General features: G+C 45.4%; 1 protein-coding gene across 1 annotated transcript in view; it reads left to right on the forward strand.

Moving 5' to 3' along the window:
* The window catches only part of CCDC187 (coiled-coil domain containing 187), a 395,322-nt gene that overhangs the window by 39,528 nt on the left and 328,722 nt on the right, over positions 1–27,072 (forward strand). The gene's annotated exons all lie outside the window — the stretch shown is intronic.

The following is a 27,072-nucleotide window of genomic DNA, read 5'->3' on the forward strand; positions in this document are numbered from 1 at the left end:
ATTTTACAGTCAGTAAAACGCTCACTTGGGTTAAATCCCGGCAACGTTGACCCGGGCTTCTGTTCTTCTCAGGTCAGTAAACTGAGTAGTATTGTGTCGGGTAAATGTAACACGTTATTAAAAAGCGCTTCGAACTGAGATTAGTGCGATAATAAGCACTTCATAAAACGTTGTTCACAAACATTCGTGCACTTGTCCACGATCCCCTGAAATTCCAAGCAAACTTTTTTTTTTTATCGGTGTAGAAGGTGTTTTGATTGGCCACGGCTCCTTCGCCTCCCAGTCATTGACACTGGAAGCATCAGAGTACCTGCGGCAGCCGCACCTGTGCAGGAGTTGAACACACGAGGAGTTCCACGTCTGCCAGTGGAGCACGGTCAGGGAAAGCCCTGGGGCCGAACGGGATGCTGCAGCCGCGGACCTGGGAGCACTGTGTATCGCAATATTAAACCCTGGTTTATTCACGAAGGGCAGCAGTGTTGTGCGAGGACCAGGGCAGTGTCTGCCGGTCACCTTAACTATTATTACACTCTCAGAAACGGTTGGCCGTGAGTGAAGAGAGTGTAAAATGACTACATATTTAGAAACGATAAGATGCTCCCTTGCGTCTGCTGTAGGTCCATGAAGTGTGTGCTGCTCGCAGGTCCTGTTCGGTGCCTTCACCCTCCAATCCTCAGCTCTGCCTGCAGCCCTGCCCACACCTCCTCGGTGCCCTCCCTCCTTCCTTCCTTCAGTTATGCTGAGAAATCAAGTGCAAGAGATGTAGACACTTCCTTTAAAGCGTGCCGCACTTGTTCCCTTGACGGTGGTCTTTGGACCTACGCACCCTCTTAACTTGTCTGTACTCTGCACGTCTTCTTTAAGTGGTAGGTCATCTACGCCATGCACACTCACTTTAAAGGGTTTGGCACCCTACATGCTCTCAAGTTGATCTGACCCTACCTTCCCTCTTTAAGGTGATCAGTACCGTGCTTGCCTTCTTTTAGGGACTTCCATCCTACATGCTCTGTTTAGGGTGAACTGCCCCTGTATTCTCTCTGTAAGGTGGGCAGTACCCTGCTTGCCTTCTTTTAGGGACTTCCATCCTACATGCTCTCAAGTTGATCAGCCCCTGCATTCTCTCTTTAAGGTGGGCAGTACCCTGCTTGCCTTCTTTTAGGGACTTCCATCCTACATGCTCTCAAGTTGATCTGCCCCTGCATTCTCTCTTTAAGGTGAGCAGTACCCAGCTTGCCTTCTTTTAGGAGACTTGCATCCTACATGCTCTGTTTAGGGTGATCTGCTCATACATTCTCTCTTTAAGGTGGGCAGTACCCAGCTTGCCTTCTTATAGGGACTTGCATCCTACATGTTCTGTTTAGGGTGATCTGCTCATACATTCTCTCTTTAAGGTGGGCAGTACCCTGCTTGCCTTCTTTTAGGTGACTTGCATCCTACATGCTCTGTTTAGGGTGATCTGCTCATACATTCTCTCTTTAAGGTGGGCAGTACCCTGCTTGCCTTCTTTTAGGGACTTCCATCCTACATGCTCTCAAGTTGATCTGCCCCTGCATTCTCTCTTTAAGGTGAGCAGTACCCAGCTTGCCTTCTTTTAGGTGACTTGCATCCTACATGCTCTGTTTAGGGTGATCTGCTCATACATTCTCTCATTAAGGTGGGCAGTACCCAGCTTGCCTTCTTATAGGGACTTGCATCCTACATGCTCTGTTTAAGTTGATCTGCTCCTACATTCTCTCTTTAAAGGGCCACTAACCAGATTGCCTTCTTTTTGGGTCTTGCCTCCTACATGCTCTGTTCAAGGTGATCTGCTCCTACATTCTCTCTTAAAGATGGGCAGTACTCTGCTTGCCTTCTTTTAGATGGGGTGAGTGGAACTCGCGGAGTTTCACTTCGGTGAATTCCGAGGAGTTACAGAAAAACTCCACGCTATTTCATGGAATTCCACCAATGGGTGGAAAAATGCAACTCATGCTACGATTTAGTGCTGGAAGCACAAGAAGCACTGAAAATTAGCTAGAACGGCACTATGCATTGCGCAAGGGCATGCAAGAATTTGAGTTGATTTTGCTACCACTCAAGTAGAAAATCTAATCGAGTGGCAGCTGATCTACTTGAGCGGCGGCCCTCTGACCACGACCACTTGCGAATGCAGGTGACTGCCCGCGCTAGAAAATCGTGCTAGGGGTTGCCAAATCTTGCCAGCTCGCATATTCTGGAGCCTTGCAGGAGAAAAATCCCGCCATGTGGCAATTGCCAGAATTTGGCCTGAATTCTGTGTAAAAGAATAACGCGGAGTGGCCAAAATTCTGCCAATTCTTCAATCCGTTCACCCCTGGTCTGCATTCTCCATGTTCTCATTAAGGTGATGTGTACCATGGACATCCTCTTTAAGAGGTTCTGTACCCATCATGCTCTCTTTAAGGTGGGCAGTAGCATGCTTGCTATCTTTAAGGTAGCATGCACCCTACATGCTCTGTTTATGGTTATCTGCCCTTACATTCGCTCTTCAAAGTGCTCTGCACCCTGCACACTCTCTTTAATGACTTATGCACTCATCATGTTCTCCTTGAGGTTATCTGCCCCTACATTCCCTCTGTAAGGTGGCCAGTACCCTGCTTGCTTTCTTTTAGGTAGCCTGCATCCTACATGCTCTCTTTAGTATGATCTGCCTGTTTAAAGTGCTCTGCACCCTGCACACTCTCTTTAATGACTTCTGCCATCATGTTCTCCTTAAGGTGATCTGCCCCTACATTCTCTCTGTAAAATGGCAGTACCCCGGCTGCTTTCTTTTAGTTGGCCTGCATCTTACATGCTCTCTTTAATGTGATCTGCCCCTACATTCTCTCTTTAAGGTGGGCAGTATGCTGCTTGCGTTCTTTAGGTGGCCTGCATTCGACATGCTCTGTTTAAGGTGATCTGTCCCTACATTCTCTCTTTAAGGTGAGCAGTATGCTGCTTGCTTTCTTTCAGGTAGCATGCACCCTACATAATCTGTGTTAGACATGTGCTCTGTTTTTGACCTGTCAGCCAGGATACCTGGGGACTTCCAAGGGAAGCCTCTAGAAGCGTCTTCCGCATTCCAGAGGAAGGGCACTGTGTATAAATATTGGATTCAGACACCATCTCCTCAGCACACTTCTGGACCTGTTGATCCTCTGCCAGGAAGAAGGACTGCTGTGCTGCTGAAAGGACTGCCACTCTGCTGGACTGCTGCTCTGAAGGAACTGCTGCCCTGCTGTGTTGACCTGCTGCCTGCTGCCCTCTTGCCTAGGTGAGACAGAATGGACCTGTATCTGTTGAACCCAGGACTCCAAAGGGACTCTAAGGGCTAATTGGCCAACCTCCTGACCAGAGCCTCAGGGAGAGAAAGTCCCAACAACATTGAACCCAGAACCTGGCCTCTACCATCTGCGAGTCCTACCCAGCCAAGTGGTGCCGCCCCAGCCCTGGACCCTGGGGAGTGGGCCTAAATGTGCTCTGCCTGCCTATCTGTGGACATAGGAGAACCGACATGCATCTCCTCTGCTTCGCGGTGCAAACCCGGGCAGAACAGAGGTATCTCCTCTGCTGCGAGGGTTCCCCCATGCAAAGGAGTCCATATCAATCTTGCAGCCGTATCGGAGCAGCCGCTTGTGTGAAACTTTCACAACAAAGGCCCTCGCATCCCTCATTGATGACGGCACAAGTTGTCCCATCGCAGCCTCATAGATCCTCGAAACTGACACACCACCATGACTGCGTGACACATCTTCGATGCCAGACTTTGCATTGCAAGCCCTTGTTGATGGGGTCCTTGGCGACGATGCAGGACCTTGCATCGCAGCTCCACAGAACCTCGGAACTGACACATTGCATCAGCTGCGCGATGCATCCTCGGCACAGACCTCGCAACACTCCGCAACCAGGACCTAAGGTACTTTGTTCAGTAGGCCTAACTGGGTCCTGTAGCTGGCATGTGCTCCCTTGAAGTTGTCCTAAACTTGTGACCTTGCTCTGGTCCGATGTGACCAGATATCCGCAGTTGGCGCTTTGTGCTTTTTCACGCTATTTTCCCACTGACAACTTAAAACCTGCATATCCCCTGTTCAACTGATTGGATTTTTGTCGTTTTGGTCTTGTTTTATTTATTAAAAATCACTATATTTTTCTAAACTGGTGTGGAATCTATTTATGGTGCATTTTTACTGTTTGAGTGTCGCACAAATACTTAACACATTGTCTATGAGTTAAGCCTGACTGCTCTGTTCTAAGCTACCTAAAGGTTGAGACCAGGTTAATTGAGGGTTTGCTTGTGACAATGATTGTGGTACCTTTTTGGAAAGGGTTGCACCCCCCTCAACCAGTAATCCAATTTCTTACACTCTGTTTAGGGTGATCTGCCCCTACATTCCCTCTTTTCACCCTGCACACTCTCTTTTATGGCTTCTGCACCCATCATGCTCTCTTTAAGGTGGTCAGACCCTTCAATCTCTTTGCGACTGAGGCTTCCCTGGATTTAAAAAACATATTATTAGCACCCTGCATGCCTCCTATGAGGCAGACTAGTCCTCGCTCAATCCCTTGAAGCTCAAACACTGTCAAAGGACAGCTGAGCGGATTATTTAAAATGTGCTGCATTTCGTATGTGGCTCTTGAAACCGCTGACTCAAAACACTCTGGGATTTTCAAGGCTGCTTTGTTTTGGTTATTGGTGGAGGGCACCCACAACCAAAATCGGACTGTTTTTGTTTAGTCGGTCGTCAGTCCCACCTTCTCTTTCATACAGTACTTTTATGTATAAATAATTATATATATATATATATATATATATATATATATATATATATATATATATATATATATATATATATATATATATATATATATATATATATATATATATGTCAGATTGCTTTAGTATGATATTTCTATTTATTGGGCCAGAGGCACACACCTCACATCCTCTATTCACACAACACTCATCTCAATCTGCACACACACCACTCACCCTGACACACAACAATCACCCTGTACAGTCACACATCACTTTCTCTCTGTATCAGACACCTCTCACCGTGCACCCAGGCACCACTCACCTTGTCCATAGGCACCCAACATCCTGCACACTCACCCTCCACTCAGACATTGCTCACTGCGTACTCACTCATGACTCATGCACCTTTCACCTTGCACCTCCTCACATCCCTCTGAACCTGCACACATACACCACTCACTCTGACATACACCAACCACTTTGTACACTCGCACATCACTCTCTCTGCACTCAGACATCATTCACTCTGCACTCAGACACTACTCATCTTGTCCTTAGGCACCCATCATCCTGTACACTCACCCTCCACTCAGACGTTGCTCAATACGTACTTACTCATGACTCACGCACCTCTCACCTTACTCCTGCTCACATCTCTCTCAATCTGCACACACACACATACACCACTCACGATGACCACTCAACCTGACACACTCCAATCACCCTGTATACTCACACAGTGCTCTACCTGCACTCAGACATCTCTCCCCCTGCACTGACACCACTCGCTCTGCACTAAGGCACAACTCGTCGTGCCCCTAGGCGCTCATGATCCTGCACAATCACCCTCCACTCTCAGACATCGCTCGCCACAGTCTCACTCATTAATCATGTACCTCTCAGCTTGAAACTGCTCACATCCCTCTCAACCTGCACTCACATGCTATTCTCACTGACTGCTCACCCTGAAACATACCAATTACCCTGTACACTCACACGTTGCTCTCTCTGCACTCAGACACCTCTCACCCTGTGCACAGACACCACTCGCTCTGCACTCTGGCACCACTGACCTTGCCCTTAGGCATTTTTTCTCCTGCACATTCACCCTCCACTCAGACATTGCTCACCACATATTCACTCATGTCTAATGCACCTCTCACCTTGCAGCTGCTCACATCCCTCTCAACCTGCACACACACTACTCACACTGACCGCTCATCCTGACACACACCAAACACCCTGCGCACTCATACATCGCTCTCTCTGCACTCAGACACCTCTCACCTTGCACCCAGGCAATACTAGGTCTGCACCCATACACCACTCACCTTGTCATTAGTCACCTGTCACCCAGCACATTCACCCTCCACTCAGATATTGCTTACCATATACTCACTCATGGCTCATGCACCTCTCACCTTGCAGCTGCTCACATCCCTCTCAACCTGCACACACACACACACACACACTACTCACACTGACCACTCATCCTGACACACACCAAGCACCCTGTGCACTCATACATCGCTCTCTCTGCACTCAGACACCTCGCACCTTGCACCCAGACAATACTAGGTCTGCACCTAGACACCACTCACCTTGTCATTAGTCACCTGTCACCCAGCACATTCACCCTCCACTCAGACATTGCTTATCATATACTCACTCATGGCTCATGCACCTCTCACCTTGCATCAGGACAGGACTGGAAACCAAAACTAGCCTGGGAAAATTGTGCCATACCAGACCCCACATTGTGAGGAGTGTGTGGGCACAACTTCAAGGAGAGTTTGTAAATGTTCTTTCACCATCATTTATATAAGCTTTTAGCCTTGTTCTCATCTCCTTTTCCCCACTCATCCATTCTTCTCTCTCTAACCACATCCTCCCCAACTTCCTCCTCACCCTTTCTTCATTCTGCTCCTTCTTCTTCCTTCCACTTCTCTGTGCATTTTACTCTTTACTCTCATTTCCTTCATGTCTTCCACCCTCTCTCATCCTTCTCAGTCCTCCTTCCTTCATACAGAATTGTGTTAAAAGGATGATTCGCAGTGATTGCCACTTTACCTCTAGTGCCCCTCTCCCACCCCCCAGATGTGTTATCTGTCTTTGGTCCTGCAACTGGCCCATTTTGAAGGAGAGAAAGGGCTATAGCTTGTGAAAGGATTGCCATCTTGGCGAATCCAAGTAAACACAGAACATAATTGTTTAGTATATGTTAATAGATATGCAGTCTCTTTATCCCAAGCCAACACTGCCATTAGGAATAGGTGACACACGTTATGCTCCAATGAACTCCAAGTGATTATGAATGTAATATGGTTTGATGCATTCCCATTAGTGACTGCTGTGTAACCCAGGAGTCAAAGTAGTAACTATCCTTTGAGGTTGGTAACAGGATTACCATAACGCCACCTGTGTACCACATGCCAGGGTGGGCTTTAGCTAGAAATTGTAGTATGTGAGTGTATTGATTATTAAAGTGGCTAAGGTTATTAAAATCGCAGGTGGGGTGCAATCAAAGGTTTCAACTATATGCATGTGGGAACAAGATATGGGGTCTTAAATTTACTCCACACTAGTGGACAATTATGCACAATTAACAGTGATCACGCCTACATACAGGCAGGCAGATCAACAGAAAGAGGCAGTGCAGGGGGTTTAGCGCCTGTTGCTGACATGTGCTTGTAACCTGCAAGTCTCAGCTATGAATTCCAGTGGACCCATTCAACTTCCACAGTGAACTTGTAAGATCCTTAATACAGCTGAAAGGACCACGCAGGAGGCAGATTGAAGTGCAGAATTATAGGTTTATTTCAGAGTAAGAAGAAACCCATCCAGGACCCATCCAGTACAGGTAACAGCCTCAGTAATTTGAACAGACACAATGCTATCACCTGGGATACCAGGACCCAACATGGAATGTCTAGTAACCATGGCACCATGACATCAGCATAAGAGCCTGCTTAAGATGCCACACGACTGCTATTCTGCGAAATTAACCTTCAGCATACCAATGTTCTGAAAATGTAACATGCATTGCCATTTTGGGACCAAGCCAAATTGTTCTTATGGTGAGGAGATAGCAGTTTGGTATTACTAGGGCCATCCGTTCCTACCCTCCACTCACATGCCTTACATGGCCTCTAGCTTTACCACACTCTAAAAATCTTGTTATTGACAGAGTGTTCAAGCAGTTGTAATAACCATGCACCCCCCTGAAACCGACCTCCCCTGAAACCGACCTCAATACTGGAATAATAATCAGAACAACCCCACAGCAAGAGTGATACAGACTATGGGGCATATTTACAAGAAAGTGGCGAAGCAGGTCGTTAAGCCAAGAAGGCTAATGACACGCTTCGTCACTTTAGAAACGCAGGGTTCCACCATATTTACTAGAATATGGTGCAGCCCTGCATTTCCCCCTGCTAAATGTAGGTGCCTAGCGCCAATGCAGGCACGCTTGCACCACAGTGCAAGGGTGCCTGTGTTGAGGGGAAGATTGTTTATGTGCACGAAGGTCCCCCTTTCTGTACAGAAACAATCTTGAAATGCTGTTTGTAACTTCCATGTGTGCTGATTAATGCAGCCTACATAGAAGTTGCAAAACAGCATTTTTAAGAAATTATTGTTTATGTGCAGGAAGAGGGACCTTCCTTCACATAAACAATCATTGGTATTTTGCTGTTTCTATGTGTCCTGCTCAAGGCAGCACACATGGAAACAGCAAAAACAAGGAGAAATAAAGCATTTCTCCTCGTTTCGTCTGTTTAAAACCAGGTTTTCACTGGTCTTAATTTTATTACTGTCTTCTATTTACGCTGCTCTTGTAAATAGGGAGCAGCATCAAAAACAATGGGTGTTGCGGTGGAACGCCCACCACTACCCCCATTACGCAATCCTTTCATGCTAAGTGCAAGGGGGCCTTATTTACAAGGCAGCGTTAAGCCATGTTAAGTGGCTTAACACTGCCTTGTAAATAAGGCAAAGCTCCTATAAAAATCAAAACATCACTAAAAGTGACTCGGTGGTAGCGATAGGGGCTTGTAAATATGCCCCTATGTCTGTTATGCCTACAGTCAACACAAAATTCATGCTCCAGGCACTCCAGAGGATGCCCGTGTGGCCACCTCGGGTGCGCAGCCGACTCCATGTTAATGCAAGCACATCCTGAAGTCATGTATTTTGAGGTCCTCTTATATGTGATACTGAATAAAAATGAGGGAAAGTTAAGCAAAACTTGCCTAGGATCACACAATTTGGTCAAGTGGGGAAGCCAGGATTGATCCCAGATTTTCTCAGTCCACGTTGTGCAATTCAATTCAGCTACTAGATGTGCATGCTTCACTTCCCCTACACTCACCCACCTCACACCTCCACACCCATGACATCCGATCACCAACCTGCTGGCATCCGTGCGGGCCTCAGTCATACCACACACCAAACTTTATGGCCCTGGGAAATTGTTTGCGAGTACCCATGGGGTTGAGGCACATGCAGCTCTTACTTTAGAATGCTTTTGACACATGGTTTGAATATGTGTAATTTGAGTATTTCCATAGGTTACGCCTGGCACCGGTGAAACAGAAATTAAAGAACCAGTAAAAATTAAGTAATTGTTTTGAATGTTGGTGCGGGCAGCAGGTCCAGGGTTATTGAAACTCGTTGTACTGGAAGTCCAGTCCACCAAATACCAAAGCACTGGAAGAAGGCATCTACCTACTTCTAAGCGCTTCCATCCATCCCAGCAAACTGAAGACCATTGATAACATTAATACAAGGGATGTCCAACCAAAAATGGATGATTGTTGAATTTAGTGCCAAGGGCAGAAACTAGAGGACCTATGTTGTCAATCAGGAAACTGAAAAGAGATGGTCCCCGCACATGTATGTCCATTCAAGAAACTGCAAGGAGTAGCAGAATAGACATTGTACACTTGTTGACCCCTGATGACGTTAAAGAATTGACTCCTGGGCCCACGCCCACCCTCTGCAACAACTACTTATTTGCTACTCAGGGGAAGGACTGGAAGACTCTAAAGTGTCCAGTATATTAATAGTTCTTGCCACTGGCTTCCTGGCTTCTTTACTGTACTAAGGGCAGTGTCAAAAGGCAGGGTGGGGAGCAGTTACCCATCTGAGCCCCTACCTGGGACGTCCAGGCAGATATAATAAATATAAAAAATAAAAGTAAAAAAATAAGATAAAAAATAACCATAGGGATGCAATTAGTAATGCGGAAGTCAGCGTGCCGCATATGCCACACACTGAAACAATGAAATCATCACTTGCTTTTAAACCGTAACTACCGGTACTGGTTTATACCAGGTTTTTTTCACAGAACTATAGCTGCAGCTAAAGGAAGATGCAGACCTCACTCCACATAACAGACACAAGAGGTGCCCCATCCCTGGATGTGCCTGGCACGGTAGCCCAGCAAGGAGGTTTTGAAAAGGTTTTGTCATCAGGCCTGCCTGCTAGTGGACACGGCCGGCCGCCAGCATTAAAACAGCCCCCAGCATCAAAACTGGCCCACAACGTGCCCACCCTCCCAGGGAGCTAACCGATGCCCATCGTGCCCTGTAGTGTCAGTCCAGCCATGTGTTGCCCTCCTGTACCACTCACCATGCACTCAGATACCACTCACCCTGCGCTCACACACCATTCACACACCTTTCATACAGCTCTGGCATCTCCCACTCTGTGCTCACACACACTCATACACCGTGCACACTCTTACACCACTCATTTTCTGTCACAGTGCTAACTATGCACACTCATACACTGCTTACCCACCACACTCACACACTGGTCACCCAGCACACAATCAACCTGTGCTCAGACACCACTCACCCTACACACTCACACACCACTGACTCTGCACATTCACTGGCATTGTTCACCTTGAACTCATACATTGGTTACTCTGCACACAGACACCTCTTGCAATGTGCTCACACGCTGTTCACCCTGCTCTCACACATTTCCCATCCTACATTCACACTGAAAATCCTTCACTCACACCACTAACACTACTCTGACTCCACTCACATGCCTTTCATCCTGAACTCACACATTACTACAACATCACTCACACTAAATGCTCGCCACGTACTCACACACATCTCACCCTGCACACACTCGCACCTGTAGCACCTTGCATTCAGAAATCCCTCATCCTGCACACGCACAGCATTGAGTCATTGCTCACTCGGCATGCACACAACACTCAAAGGCACAGACTGAGCTCACCCTGCAATGGCACTACTCACACTGCTCACACACCTTTCCCCTTCCACTCACACTGCTCACCCTGGATTCACACACCTCTCACCTTGTACTCACACCTCTCTGCTTGCACTCATCCACCGCTCACCCTGCACTCATCCACCCCACACCCTGCACTCACACACTACTCATAGAACTCTCACTCAACAGTCACACACCTAGAATTCCCTCACCATTCATCCTGCCCTCACCAACCACTTACGAATGTAGATGTATTTTTGTTTTAATTATTAACAGAGCACATTACACTTCAAGCTGAAGCCAACATAACATATCTCTTTTAAGTGCAGCAATAATAGTCATTCATTCTAGAAAGAATAACAAATAAACACCATTCTCTCAAGGAATGCCCTACTAAATATGTAAAAACATGTAGATTAGCGTGCGCGTTCCAAACTGATCTCAAGCACACAACTGCACTCTGAAGTTGATGGCAAGACAGCAACACATTCCTGTTGACTCCACTACTCCTATCTGTGCAGCCGCCAGAGAAGAATAAAGACCATAAGAAAGAGAGAGAGAGAGAGAGAGAGAGAGAGAGAGAGAGAGAGAGAGATGGGGAAAAAGCTGGACTCTAAATATTGGGTTAAATAAGGAAAACCCTATAGAGCACTGTATTAATTTACTTGTTATGGATGTGTAGGAAGGTGGGTTTATGGGCCTTCTACAACCTGCAGAACAGTGTAGGGCCATATCAGCATTTCATCCTTCTGAGACTGATAAAACAGGTGTCACTGCATTGACTCGTAGGCACTCTGGTTATTTAAATTTCTAAAATATTCAGCAGGAAGCGCTACATAACACAAGTTATTATCTATCTGTTTAAGGAAAAAGGCAAAGGTTTTAAAGGAGGTGGATACATTGACTGTCCATGTGTCTGATCACTCCTGCTTCAGACAGTTACTCCCATGATTGCACATATCTGGCATACACAGAGGGGCGCATAACTTAACATTTGTTTCTCATGTTAATGACCTTCATATATGTAATAAGGACATATTGTGTACACTTTTTTTATGTTGTCTCTCTTCATCGATAAGAGAGGAAAGTTGCTCAATTTAAAACAGGACTACACTACAGATTTCAAAAGCACTAAAAGGCATCTGTTATGGTGCTATTTTTAAATAAAACAGTGCTATACAAATATCTTAACTATTCCTGAAAAAGGCAGGGATTCAAGTTGTTGAATACTGGTGCTCAACTAGAATTAGTTAAGGATTTTGTTTCTCACAATTCTATCTTTCTTGTACATTTCAGTACCTTTGAAGTGTTGTGCATTGCATCTACAGAAACTACATGGGTCAAGTTTTTACCTCAAACACCTTCACCCTATTATTAAATGCATCATGTAGTTATGATGCCATGATAATCAAGCATGAGGGAGAGTGTTTTATATATGTCCCCATCATATCAGACAATATTAACTGTCATCCATTTTATAAATGATTATTTTTTAGAATAGGAAATGGGTATCATGAACCAAGCCTCTTGTTAGGGCTGCACGCAGCAGTGCGCTGCTCTGCCTTCCAGCCTTCTCATTTATAAGAATCCAAACGCACACAAGGATCAGTTGTCGAAAGGGGGGTCGGGGGTCGGAGGGGCACGATGTGCTCATACTTTTTTAATATAATAAAACAGTTCCCCTGCTTTCTGTTAGAAGACAACTGTCCCGGGATTGTTCATTCCGAGAGCTGAAATGCTTCAGCTGAAGTGTAAGGCAGGGAGTCTCATGTGCTGTGAAACCGAAGGCGAGCAGACAGGTAAAAAGTCCTTCTTGCCAGGGTGCCTGCTGCCTGAAAGAAATGTAAATGTGCACAATGGGTCAATCTGCAAGTGGGAAAAGACAGGTAAGAGCAGTTCCTCTAAATGGCCAATTAGGAAAAAATAGTAGTGATTACTCTGATCTGAGAAGGGAAAGTTCAAATTCAGATCTTGTTGCCCTCACACACCTGTTAGGGTGTCATGCTTCATCATTGGGCGTGCTCCTCGTCGGACCGGCGCTGCAATGTCCGACGGGCCTGGTGGCATCTTTATCGGAGATCTTTTGATCTGAGTACGCCGTTTTGTGTGAAGACCATGTGAATGATTGTGGAGGGTAATAGCTCCTAAGAATGTGGGGATTCAAAAAAGATTAAAATAGGCCCTGGCCCCTCGGTAGTTTTAATAAGGTTAGGTAGGGCTGGGACTAGGTAAAACCAGGGAGGCTACTTAGGTGATTCAAGGTATCAGGGTAGCCTATAGTTGACAGGGGTCAACATGTTTCGTGTCACAGATGCTCAAGTTCGAGCGACACTTCTTCAGGACCGTGGGACCAATAATAAGTACGTATACCTCAGTTTCTCATAACGGGGTATTAGAGGTCAACCACATAAAAGCTGGACCTACGTATGGTACAGAATAAATGGCTCCGCCTAAACAGAGGGAGACAAAAAATATATAGAGGACAAGCATAAGCCACCCATTCGTAGCTTAATCAAAAGTAAAGGGTCCAAACGTCATATTGAGGTTTCAATTATCTCCTTCAAAGGACCATCAATTCTACTCAAAATAACGAACTCGTTAGAGAGAGGACAATAAAAGAAGTTATAACTAGTACATATAAAACACAACTAAGTGATCTCAAGCAGTGATACAAAACTCAATTCTCCTTAAAATTACCAATAGAATGGAACAACCAATATTCGGAATACAAATCTTACCTCAGAATGAGGGGTTCAGAGCTTCATAGGTAAAGGAGTAGCAACCGGACCACTGGAACGGTCCCACTGTGGCAAAGATATAAGCATCGCAAAATATCATGCTATACAACATGTGAGTGAAATACTCTATCTCTATCAAGAGCGTGAGATGTGTTTGCTCAAGGTGGTTGATAAGCTACTTTGTGCCAATCGGCTCACTCCTCATAAAGGGCTGTCATGTGAAGTGCTGTGGGCTAAGTCGTCTAGTACACTGTGATAGCGGTTGGTATCCAGAAATGGCGGTGATAAGCATGGAAATCCATGGCTGTGAAATAACACGATATGACAAGGACTGCCGCGGTGGAATGGCAAATACTTGTACAGGTTTTTAAAAATTATATATATACTCCAGATCGTGACTAAATCTGATCTCTATCGAATACGATGTGCGAGGTTGATAGGAGGTGTGTTTAATGTTGTGGTGGGCCTCCGTCTATACGTGCATAATAATATACTAATTCGTGAGTAGTTGCTCCTTACGGGTAGCGTGTTGCGGCCAAACCGACCCCTAAGACGAGTTCGTAGTGCTCGTATCACCCACGGCTAGAGTTCCGGTAAGGACTCGGAGGGCAAACCGACTTATACGTCGAGTGCATGGTGCTCGTATCACCTACAGCTAGAGTTCCAATAGGGACTCAGTGGCGAACATATTGCAAGCAGTTAGCGTAGTCAAACACTTACCCAAACGCTGGCGGGGGGCAGGCCAAAACAGGACGTGTCTGCTCCTCACCTGAATATTACCGGTGTTGGATTCACTTCCTGTATTTAACCTAAAGTCGATGGCGTGATCTCGCGAGATTGCGGAGGGCGCCATTTTGTCACAGGAGGGTTGCCTGACCTTGGATATCGAACCCTGTAACGAGCTAGTTAATGTGGTACACGGGAGATACATACGTTGAAAGGCAACGTTATGTCTTGGTAGACTATTAAATCGGGAAGGACACGATCGATGCACACGAATCTGGGTATTGAGACTGGTATATTTTAAACCTAATAGGAAAATGGGTTACTGGATGTTATTGGTAACTGTATAGTCAACAGTGAACCCGCATAGAACCCAGATGGTGCTATCCCTTACAGAGGTTGCAGGGTGTATAATCAGGAAATGTTACATAACTGTCCAGGGCGGGAATGTAAATCAGTATAAAACATAATTTATGTGTAAATAACACAAGGTGTGATTTTGTGATGACAATCAGGGCGTATGAACATGTTGGTGTATATGTTAGTTCTATGTACATATAGAGACATGGGTAGTGTGGTACCATTGGAGTCCATGCACCACAGTCTTGTAAGTGGAGGTGTGGTGCTGACAGAACCCTGTATAGTAGAAGTATTATCACATAAGTTCTGTCCATGGAATTTCGTCGTTAAGACCCCTTTCCTGTGTCGATAAGCGAAAAATCCATCTCTGTTCTGTTTCAAAAAGTTTTTCCTGAGACCATGAGGGGTTACTTTCAATCACGGTCCAGTGTAGATCATTGTGTCCGTGCGGATGAGTGAGGTAGTGTGTACTCAATTTTGTCGTGGATCTTCCACACCGTATGTTGCTGCGGTGTTCCATAATTCTTGTCTTTACTGGGCGTGTTGTCATGCCGACGTATCTTAGTTTACAGGGACAAGTAATTAGATAGACGCAATTATGGGTGTTGCAGTTAGTATGATTTTTCTGAGTCCAGACTTTGCCTGTTTCAAGAGTGAGTTCTTTTGTTGTCTTGGTAAGATCACACACTCCACATTGTCCGCAGGGATAATGTCCACGTACGGGATCCATATCCCATAGGGTCCTTTGTTTAGTTTGTCTTCCAATCTTAGGACGAGTGTGCACTATGATGTCACGTAGGTTGCTAGTGCGTTTGTTCGCAAATCTTGGAGGGGTTATAGCCACTTTTCCCGTGGTCAGGATCTTCCAGTTCTTTTTTATGATCTTCTGGATCGTATTAGATTCTGGTGTGAACGTAGTCACGCATATCAGTGACTCGTCGGTGGATTTAATTCTAGGTTCCAGCAGAGATTCTCGGTTGTTGTTTAGTGCTCGCTTGTTTGATCTTTTTACAATAGATGTGGGGTAATCGCGAGTCTTAAGTTGGTGACTGAGAATAGCTGCTTCCTTTTTGTAATCGCTGGTTTTTTCGCAGTTTCTGCGGAGACGGAGAAACTGTCCAAAGGGAAGGTTATCCCTTAAGGCTTTTGGATGATAGCTTCCATACAATAGTAAGCTATTCCGATCTGTTGGTTTTTTAAAAGTCTTGGTTGATAACCCACCATCTTGTAAGGTTATGGTCAGGTCTAGGAAGTGGATCTCTGTGGATGAAACAGAACGAGTGAACTTTAAGTATGGGTCCAGAGAATTCACCCATATAAAGAATCTGTCACACGTCTCACTATCGCCTTTCCATAGGATCAGGATGTCGTCTATGTAGCGTCTCCACAATACAATGTTGTCACAGAAGATGTTATTTGTCATGTGAAGATGTTCGAAATTTGCTACATAGAGACAGGCCAGGCTTGGAGCAAAGGTGCTGCCCATACAAGTACCTTGGGTTTGGTGGAAGAACTGGTCTTTGAATTGGAAGTAGTTCTCACACATAGCTATTGTTGCGCACTCCATAATGAACGACACTGGTGTAGTAGAGGTCCAGTCTTCTTTAAGAAGCAGGTCTTCAATCACTCTAAGGGTTTCAGTTTGAGGGATATTAGTATAGAGTGCCTCCACGTCCAATGTCATTAGGAGATCCACTTGGTTGTTAGTATTGAACTCGGATATGAGATTCAAAACATCCCTGGTGTCCTGTAGGTACGATGGTATACGTTTCACCAGCGGACGAAGAAAATGGTCACAAAATTTGCTGAGAGGTTCTAATACTGAACCGATCCCTGATACTATAGGTCGTCCAGGGGGTGGGTTCTGGCCTTTGTGAATCTTGGGAAGCGTATAAAACGCTGGTATGCGTAGTTGTGAGTTCACAAGGAAGGCTGCCTCGTTTTTAGAAATCCAGCCCTGAGTTTCTGCAGATTCCACGATAGATTTTATCCTCGTCATCAGCCTCCCTGTTGGGTCCGCCGTTATTCTCTTGTAGTATTTCTCTTGTGAGAGTTGGCGTAGGCACTCATTGTCGTAATCTGTGGTGTTCATTAAGACAATGGCACCACCTTTGTCTGCTGGTTTTATTGTAATGGTGAGGTCTTCATTGAGGGTCTTCATGGCCTCTCTCTCGGCTTTAGGGAAGTTGTCATAGTGTGACCTTGTGGGAATGTTATTCATCTCCTTCAACACTGCTTGTTCAAAGGTTAACACCTCAGGTGGGACCATCCCATCATGTGGTGTAAATGTTGATGGTGGACGCAGGCCTGAATCCATGGATTCCTGGGGGTTCTTGTCTTGAAAGAAGGCCCTTAGGCGTATCTTTCTAAAAAAGTTGTGGAGTTCTTTGTGTTGGAGAAAGTGGTCCACACGCGGAGTTGGTACAAACCCTAATCCCCTGTTTAGAACTTTTATTTCAGTGGATGTTAGGTTTTTGTCTGATAAATTGACCACTAGGTTTTGTTGTTCTTCCTGCTCCTCAACTCCATTCGTTCTTGTTGTTGGGGAACGGGTTGGTCCTGCCATTGGACTTGTTTCGATTGACCGTCTCGTCTTCTGCCTCTTCCTCTGCCCCGGCCTCTTCCTAAAAAAGGCTGTTGGTTCTGATTGAAGTGGTACATGGGTGCAGGCATGTGGTACATAGGGTTCCATGGTGGTTGTTGACCATAGAAGGGATTCATTGGGTATCCATACATGGGTGGTGGTGGTTGTCCCCAGTTCTTCTTCAAGCTGGAACGGCTTTCATTGCTTGATGTACTGCTATTAGAGTTGTAGCGTGGTCTGCTCTCTACTGAGCTGCCATCTGAGGAGTCTTCGCCAGTTGGCGCTTGGTAATCCTCCTTTATATAGGGGTACACTTTCTCCTTGTCGAATCTCTTTATATCTTTCTGCAGTTTCGTGATTTTCTGTCGCATCAGATGATTCTTGTGATCGTCTATTTCAGCATTAATTTCTGATAGTCTACTTTTGTAAGCGGTGATGTTAATGGAAGCTTTTAAGTTGTTTTCTGCGATAGTGATTTCAATAAGTAGTTTGTCAGCCAAACGTTTAGCAGTGTTAATAATCAGGATCAACCAGTCCCTGGTGCATTTCCAAGCCACCAGGGACCATTCTTTTCTGAACCCAATGTCTTCCAGGAAGATTCTAGGGGCGTTGGTGACCAGTAGGCCATTCGGGGCGATGTTTGCCCTTAAGTATTCTGTCATCATTGCACCGTGAAGTGCAATCTTGGTCTGTAATTTCTTCTGATTTGTGATTGAATTCCAATCTTCAGTAGTGCTGCAAGAAGGCGTGCTACTGTCAGTTTGTAGTAGGGAGGGAGCCCGTAGGATTTCCGACACCATGTCGTCAGAAAAACTTAGCCCATGATTATCCATGGTGAAGTGTTGAAGGATTTAGGAACGTTGGGAATCGGGAGTTTGTATCTACTTGAGACTTAGAGTGAATAATAGTACAGAGTCGAATGTGGGAATAATTCAATTGTATGAATGATTAAGTCCCTCGGCAATAAAGCCGTGCATAAGCATGTAATCAGGAGGGGGGGACACGAGAGCTGGTTATTTAAAGAGGTCCTGTTCTAATGCTCCCAGGGGTCTACGTAGGAAAAGACAGGTAAGAGCAGTTCCTCTAAATGGCCAATTAGGAAAAAATAGTAGTGATTACTCTGATCTGAGAAGGGAAAGTTCAAATTCAGATCTTGTTGCCCTCACACACCTGTTAGGGTGTCATGCTTCATCATTGGGCGTGCTCCTCGTCGGACCGGCGCTGCAATGTCCGACGGGCCTGGTGGCATCTTTATCGGAGATCTTTTGATCTGAGTACGCCGTATTGTGTGAAGACCATGTGAATGATTGTGGAGGGTAATAGCTCCTAAGAATGTGGGGATTCAAAAAAGATTAAAATAGGCCCTGGCCCCTCGGTAGTTTTAATAAGGTTAGGTAGGGCTGGGACTAGGTAAAACCAGGGAGGCTACTTAGGTGATTCAAGGTATCAGGGTAGCCTATAGTTGACAGGGGTCAACATGTTTCGTGTCACAGATGCTCAAGTTCGAGCGACACTTCTTCAGGACCGTGGGACCAATAATAAGTACGTATACCTCAGTTTCTCATAACGGGGTATTAGAGGTCAACCACATAAAAGCTGGACCTACGTATGGTACAGAATAAATGGCTCCGCCTAAACAGAGGGAGACAAAAAATATATAGAGGACAAGCATAAGCCACCCATTCGTAGCTTAATCAAAAGTAAAGGGTCCAAACGTCATATTGAGGTTTCAATTATCTCCTTCAAAGGACCATCAATTCTACTCAAAATAACGAACTCGTTAGAGAGAGGACAATAAAAGAAGTTATAACTAGTACATATAAAACACAACTAAGTGATCTCAAGCAGTGATACAAAACTCAATTCTCCGATAAAGATGCCACCATGCCCGTCGGACATTGCAGCGCCGGTCCGACGAGGAGCACGCCCAATGATGAAGCATGACACCCTAACAGGTGTGTGAGGGCAACAAGATCTGAATTTGAACTTTCCCTTCTCAGATCAGAGTAATCACTACTATTTTTTCCTAATTGGCCATTTAGAGGAACTGCTCTTACCTGTCTTTTCCTACGTAGACCCCTGGGAGCATTAGAACAGGACCTCTTTAAATAACCAGCTCTCGTGTCCCCCCCTCCTGATTACATGCTTATGCACGGCTTTATTGCCGAGGGACTTAATCATTCATACAATTGAATTATTCCCACATTCGACTCTGTACTATTATTCACTCTAAGTCTCAAGTAGATACAAACTCCCGATTCCCAACGTTCCTAAATCCTTCAACACTTCACCATGGATAATCATGGGCTAAGTTTTTCTGACGACATGGTGTCGGAAATCCTACGGGCTCCCTCCCTACTACAAACTGACAGTAGCACGCCTTCTTGCAGCACTACTGAAGATTGGAATTCAATCACAAATCAGAAGAAATTACAGACCAAGATTGCACTTCACGGTGCAATGATGACAGAATACTTAAGGGCAAACATCGCCCCGAATGGCCTACTGGTCACCAACGCCCCTAGAATCTTCCTGGAAGACATTGGGTTCAGAAAAGAATGGTCCCTGGTGGCTTGGAAATGCACCAGGGACTGGTTGATCCTGATTATTAACACTGCTAAACGTTTGGCTGACAAACTACTTATTGAAATCACTATCGCAGAAAACAACTTAAAAGCTTCCATTAACATCACTGCTTACAAAAGTAGACTATCAGAAATTAATGCTGAAATAGACGATCACAAGAATCATCTGATGCGACAGAAAATCACGAAACTGCAGAAAGATATAAAGAGATTCGACAAGGAGAAAGTGTACCCCTATATAAAGGAGGATTACCAAGCGCCAACTGGCGAAGACTCCTCAGATGGCAGCTCAGTAGAGAGCAGACCACGCTACAACTCTAATAGCAGTACATCAAGCAATGAAAGCCGTTCCAGCTTGAAGAAGAACTGGGGACAACCACCACCACCCATGTATGGATACCCAATGAATCCCTTCTATGGTCAACAACCACCATGGAACCCTATGTACCACATGCCTGCACCCATGTACCACTTCAATCAGAACCAACAGCCTTTTTTAGGAAGAGGCCGGGGCAGAGGAAGAGGCAGAAGACGAGACGGTCAATCGAAACAAGTCCAATGGCAGGACCAACCCGTTCCCCAACAACAAGAACGAATGGAGTTGAGGAGCAGGAAGAACAACAAAACCTAGTGGTCAATTTATCAGACAAAAACCTAACATCCACTGAAATAAAAGTTCTAAACAGGGGATTAGGGTTTGTACCAACTCCGCGTGTGGACCACTTTCTCCAACACAAAGAACTCCACAACTTTTTTAGAAAGATACGCCTAAGGGCCTTCTTTCAAGACAAGAACCCCCAGGAATCCATGGATTCAGGCCTGCGTCCACCATCAACATTTACACCACATGATGGGATGGTCCCACCTGAGGTGTTAACCTTTGAACAAGCAGTGTTGAAGGAGATGAATAACATTCCCACAAGGTCACACTATGACAACTTCCCTAAAGCCGAGAGAGAGGCCATGAAGACCCTCAATGAAGACCTCACCATTACAATAAAACCAGCAGACAAAGGTGGTGCCATTGTCTTAATGAACACCACAGATTACGACAATGAGTGCCTACGCCAACTCTCACAAGAGAAATACTACAAGAGAATAACGGCGGACCCAACAGGGAGGCTGATGACGAGGATAAAATCTATCGTGGAATCTGCAGAAACTCAGGGCTGGATTTCTAAAAACGAGGCAGCCTTCCTTGTGAACTCACAACTACGCATACCAGCGTTTTATACGCTTCCCAAGATTCACAAAGGCCAGAACCCACCCCCTGGACGACCTATAGTATCAGGGATCGGTTCAGTATTAGAACCTCTCAGCAAATTTTGTGACCATTTTCTTCGTCCGCTGGTGAAACGTATACCATCGTACCTACAGGACACCAGGGATGTTTTGAATCTCATATCCGAGTTCAATACTAACAACCAAGTGGATCTCCTAATGACATTGGACGTGGAGGCACTCTATACTAATATCCCTCAAACTGAAACCCTTAGAGTGATTGAAGACCTGCTTCTTAAAGAAGACTGGACCTCTACTACACCAGTGTCGTTCATTATGGAGTGCGCAACAATAGCTATGTGTGAGAACTACTTCCAATTCAAAGACCAGTTCTTCCACCAAACCCAAGGTACTTGTATGGGCAGCACCTTTGCTCCAAGCCTGGCCTGTCTCTATGTAGCAAATTTCGAACATCTTCACATGACAAATAACATCTTCTGTGACAACATTGTATTGTGGAGACGCTACATAGACGACATCCTGATCCTATGGAAAGGCGATAGTGAGACGTGTGACAGATTCTTTATATGGGTGAATTCTCTGGACCCATACTTAAAGTTCACTCGTTCTGTTTCATCCACAGAGATCCACTTCCTAGACCTGACCATAACCTTACAAGATGGTGGGTTATCAACCAAGACTTTTAAAAAACCAACAGATCGGAATAGCTTACTATTGTATGGAAGCTATCATCCAAAAGCCTTAAGGGATAACCTTCCCTTTGGACAGTTTCTCCGTCTCCGCAGAAACTGCGAAAAAACCAGCGATTACAAAAAGGAAGCAGCTATTCTCAGTCACCAACTTAAGACTCGCGATTACCCCACATCTATTGTAAAAAGATCAAACAAGCGAGCACTAAACAACAACCGAGAATCTCTGCTGGAACCTAGAATTAAATCCACCGACGAGTCACTGATATGCGTGACTACGTTCACACCAGAATCTAATACGATCCAGAAGATCATAAAAAAGAACTGGAAGATCCTGACCACGGGAAAAGTGGCTATAACCCCTCCAAGATTTGCGAACAAACGCACTAGCAACCTACGTGACATCATAGTGCACACTCGTCCTAAGATTGGAAGACAAACTAAACAAAGGACCCTATGGGATATGGATCCCGTACGTGGACATTATCCCTGCGGACAATGTGGAGTGTGTGATCTTACCAAGACAACAAAAGAACTCACTCTTGAAACAGGCAAAGTCTGGACTCAGAAAAATCATACTAACTGCAACACCCATAATTGCGTCTATCTAATTACTTGTCCCTGTAAACTAAGATACGTCGGCATGACAACACGCCCAGTAAAGACAAGAATTATGGAACACCGCAGCAACATACGGTGTGGAAGATCCACGACAAAATTGAGTACACACTACCTCACTCATCCGCACGGACACAATGATCTACACTGGACCGTGATTGAAAGTAACCCCTCATGGTCTCAGGAAAAACTTTTTGAAACAGAACAGAGATGGATTTTTCGCTTATCGACACAGGAAAGGGGTCTTAACGACGAAATTCCATGGACAGAACTTATGTGATAATACTTCTACTATACAGGGTTCTGTCAGCACCACACCTCCACTTACAAGACTGTGGTGCATGGACTCCAATGGTACCACACTACCCATGTCTCTATATGTACATAGAACTAACATATACACCAACACGTTCATACGCCCTGATTGTCATCACAAAATCACACCTTGTGTTATTTACACATAAATTATGTTTTATACTGATTTACATTCCCGCCCTGGACAGTTATGTAACATTTCCTGATTATACACCCTGCAACCTCTGTAAGGGATAGCACCATCTGGGTTCTATGCGGGTTCACTGTTGACTATACAGTTACCAATAACATCCAGTAACCCATTTTCCTATTAGGTTTAAAATATACCAGTCTCAATACCCAGATTCGTGTGCATCGATCGTGTCCTTCCCGATTTAATAGTCTACCAAGACATAACGTTGCCTTTCAACGTATGTATCTCCCGTGTACCACATTAACTAGCTCGTTACAGGGTTCGATATCCAAGGTCAGGCAACCCTCCTGTGACAAAATGGCGCCCTCCGCAATCTCGCGAGATCACGCCATCGACTTTAGGTTAAATACAGGAAGTGAATCCAACACCGGTAATATTCAGGTGAGGAGCAGACACGTCCTGTTTTGGCCTGCCCCCCGCCAGCGTTTGGGTAAGTGTTTGACTACGCTAACTGCTTGCAATATGTTCGCCACTGAGTCCCTATTGGAACTCTAGCTGTAGGTGATACGAGCACCATGCACTCGACGTATAAGTCGGTTTGCCCTCCGAGTCCTTACCGGAACTCTAGCCGTGGGTGATACGAGCACTACGAACTCGTCTTAGGGGTCGGTTTGGCCGCAACACGCTACCCGTAAGGAGCAACTACTCACGAATTAGTATATTATTATGCACGTATAGACGGAGGCCCACCACAACATTAAACACACCTCCTATCAACCTCGCACATCGTATTCGATAGAGATCAGATTTAGTCACGATCTGGAGTATATATATAATTTTTAAAAACCTGTACAAGTATTTGCCATTCCACCGCGGCAGTCCTTGTCATATCGTGTTATTTCACAGCCATGGATTTCCATGCTTATCACCGCCATTTCTGGATACCAACCGCTATTACAGTGTACTAGACGACTTAGCCCACAGCACTTCACATGACAGCCCTTTATGAGGAGTGAGCCGATTGGCACAAAGTAGCTTATCAACCACCTTGAGCAAACACATCTCACGCTCTTGATAGAGATAGAGTATTTCACTCACATGTTGTATAGCATGATATTTTGCGATGCTTATATCTTTGCCACAGTGGGACCGTTCCAGTGGTCCGGTTGCTACTCCTTTACCTATGAAGCTCTGAACCCCTCATTCTGAGGTAAGATTTGTATTCCGAATATTGGTTGTTCCATTCTATTGGTAATTTTAAGGAGAATTGAGTTTTGTATCACTGCTTGAGATCACTTAGTTGTGTTTTATATGTACTAGTTATAACTTCTTTTATTGTCCTCTCTCTAACGAGTTTGTTATTTTGAGTAGAATTGATGGTCCTTTGAAGGAGATAATTGAAACCTCAATATGACGTTTGGACCCTTTACTTTTGATTAAGCTACGAATGGGTGGCTTATGCTTGTCCTCTATATATTTTTTGTCTCCCTCTGTTTAGGCGGAGCCATTTATTCTGTACCATACGTAGGTCCAGCTTTTATGTGGTTGACCTCTAATACCCCGTTATGAGAAACTGAGGTATACGTACTTATTATTGGTCCCACGGTCCTGAAGAAGTGTCGCTCGAACTTGAGCATCTGTGACACGAAACATGTTGACCCCTGTCAACTATAGGCTACCCTGATACCTTGAATCACCTAAGTAGCCTCCCTGGTTTTACCTAGTCCCAGCCCTACCTAACCTTATTAAAACTACCGAGGGGCCAGGGCCTATTTTAATCTTTTTTGAATCCCCACATTCTTAGGAGCTATTACCCTCCACAATCATTCACATGGTCTTCACACAATACGGCGTACTCAGATCAAAAGATCTCCGATAAAGATGCCACCAGGCCCGTCGGACATTGCAGCGCCGGTCCGACGAGGAGCACGCCCAATGATGAAGCATGACACCCTAACAGGTGTGTGAGGGCAACAAGATCTGAATTTGAACTTTCCCTTCTCAGATCAGAGTAATCACTACTATTTTTTCCTAATTGGCCATTTAGAGGAACTGCTCTTACCTGTCTTTTCCTACGTAGACCCCTGGGAGCATTAGAACAGGACCTCTTTAAATAACCAGCTCTCGTGTCCCCCCCTCCTGATTACATGCTCAATCTGCAAGTGTACAGGGTGCTCTGAAGCTGGTATTGGCTTTAATTAAAGGAATCACTTGACGCTTCCTGATGAGACAGATAAAGGGCCCGATTACGAGTTTGGCAGTGTGGGAGTGGGCCGACACGCCAGCGGCCCGCTCCCACACCGCCAAACACGACCGTAGACAACCTGCCAGATTTGGAGTTTTCTCCAGGTCCAGCGGGCGGTGCATTGGCGGTCCCAGGTGGTGAGCCTTAGAAAGGCACGTCAATGGGAGTGCCAAAGCCCGGTCCAGTCCGGCATGGACTGGTGCAATCTATGCCTTGCAGGAACTGGGGTCCATGCACACAGAGGGTCAAACCATGTGTCCCCCTGCATGCACCCCATGGCCCTGAGGCAACAGGGGACCCTGTAGAGCCCCCTTAGTCTCCTCACCGCCAAAGTTTTCATGGTGGGCTCACCGCCATGAAACCCATGGCAGTGAGGAAACTCGAAATAGGCTTAGCATATTGCAGGCCTCAGACCGCCGCAAGACTGCCAGGGATCACGGATCCCTGGTGGTAGCAGCGGTCCCATGGCGGTCCAACCACCCAACTCATAATCAGGCTCTATTCTTTTTTAGTGATATTGAAAAGAAGTTACCAGCAACCCCAAGACAACGTGCACTCTATGAGGTTATCTCAGGACTCCCTCTACCTCAATGTTGCCCAGCACACTTGGAATGCCAAACCTATATATAGAATCTTGCCTTATTGTATCAACCTCAAGACAACGTGCACTCTATGAGGTTTCTCAGGACCCACACACTACCTCAATGCTGCTCAGCACACTTGGACTGCCGAACCTATATGTAGAATACTGTTTAGTGAATGAATCTTGCTCAAAAACTGTTGTGAAGTGCTCCGACACCCTCGGGTCAGGCTTGCGCTATATAAAACTCCTTAATAAATAAAATAAATAAAAAGCTGAGCTGTGATCTGTGTGCTTTCTAAAGGGGCGTAAAATAGGCCTCTGCACCCAAGGTGTGGGGCCTGTGTTACGCTCCTAACTATTCTCCACTGCTCCAATCAGGATTCAATTCCGTGGCTGTCTGGTTACAGACGCAGACCTCTGAATGCATTAACTGATAGAGGTTTCATTTCCCACCGAGAAACTTAACTCGCATTTATTTTACATTTAAACAGTTTGTTATTTTATATGTACATACCTGAAGATGAAAGACCGAAAATATTTACTGAATATTTTATTTAGCCACACCTTTGACCCCCCCCACTGTGCACCGCATCACAGTTCCCTTACTTTTTTTAATGCACTTTGACTGCTGAAAAGCATAGTGTAACATCCACTGTCCTGTGCAATCCAGTCTGAGACCTATGATTAAAGAACAATTTTAATCCTAAACCTATTTATGTGTTATATTCACCCTTTAATGTTAACTATGGTATCACAGCACCTCCTGGGTTCTAAATGTATGTACTTTAGCCACACCCTCTAGCCAAAACACCCATGCACGTGGTAATCTCTGGGCATGGCTGTGCAGAGTGTACCATGCAACTAGAAGCTGCCAGGTTCGACCTGTGGCAGTGCCCGTTTGGTAGTGGGCATGGTCTGCACTGATTCTGTGTCCCCAGTACCTCAACTCCTAGTTCAAAGTGGCCACTGGACATGGCCAATCAATTAGACCAATTACTAAAATATGTAAATTTTTCTTTTTTTAGAAATTTCAAAATTGTGCCAATGCCGCTGGTATTGGAAACAGTAACTCTCCTCAAACCCTTTGCTCATGTATGCCTACTCATCCATACAGCTTCTTGTCCCACCCATGCTTCTTCGCAACCCTCTCTGGTCCAACCTGCAGGGGCTGGGCCTGCCATGACCCCATACTTGTCAGCAGAAGTGGTCGAGCCACTGAAAGTTCATTCCAGACTCGAGCCTGAAGCCT

This window comes from Triturus cristatus, chromosome 1_2 (assembly GCF_964204655.1).
Source record: "Triturus cristatus chromosome 1_2, aTriCri1.1, whole genome shotgun sequence".
Classification (NCBI taxonomy): Eukaryota; Metazoa; Chordata; class Amphibia; order Caudata; family Salamandridae; genus Triturus; species Triturus cristatus.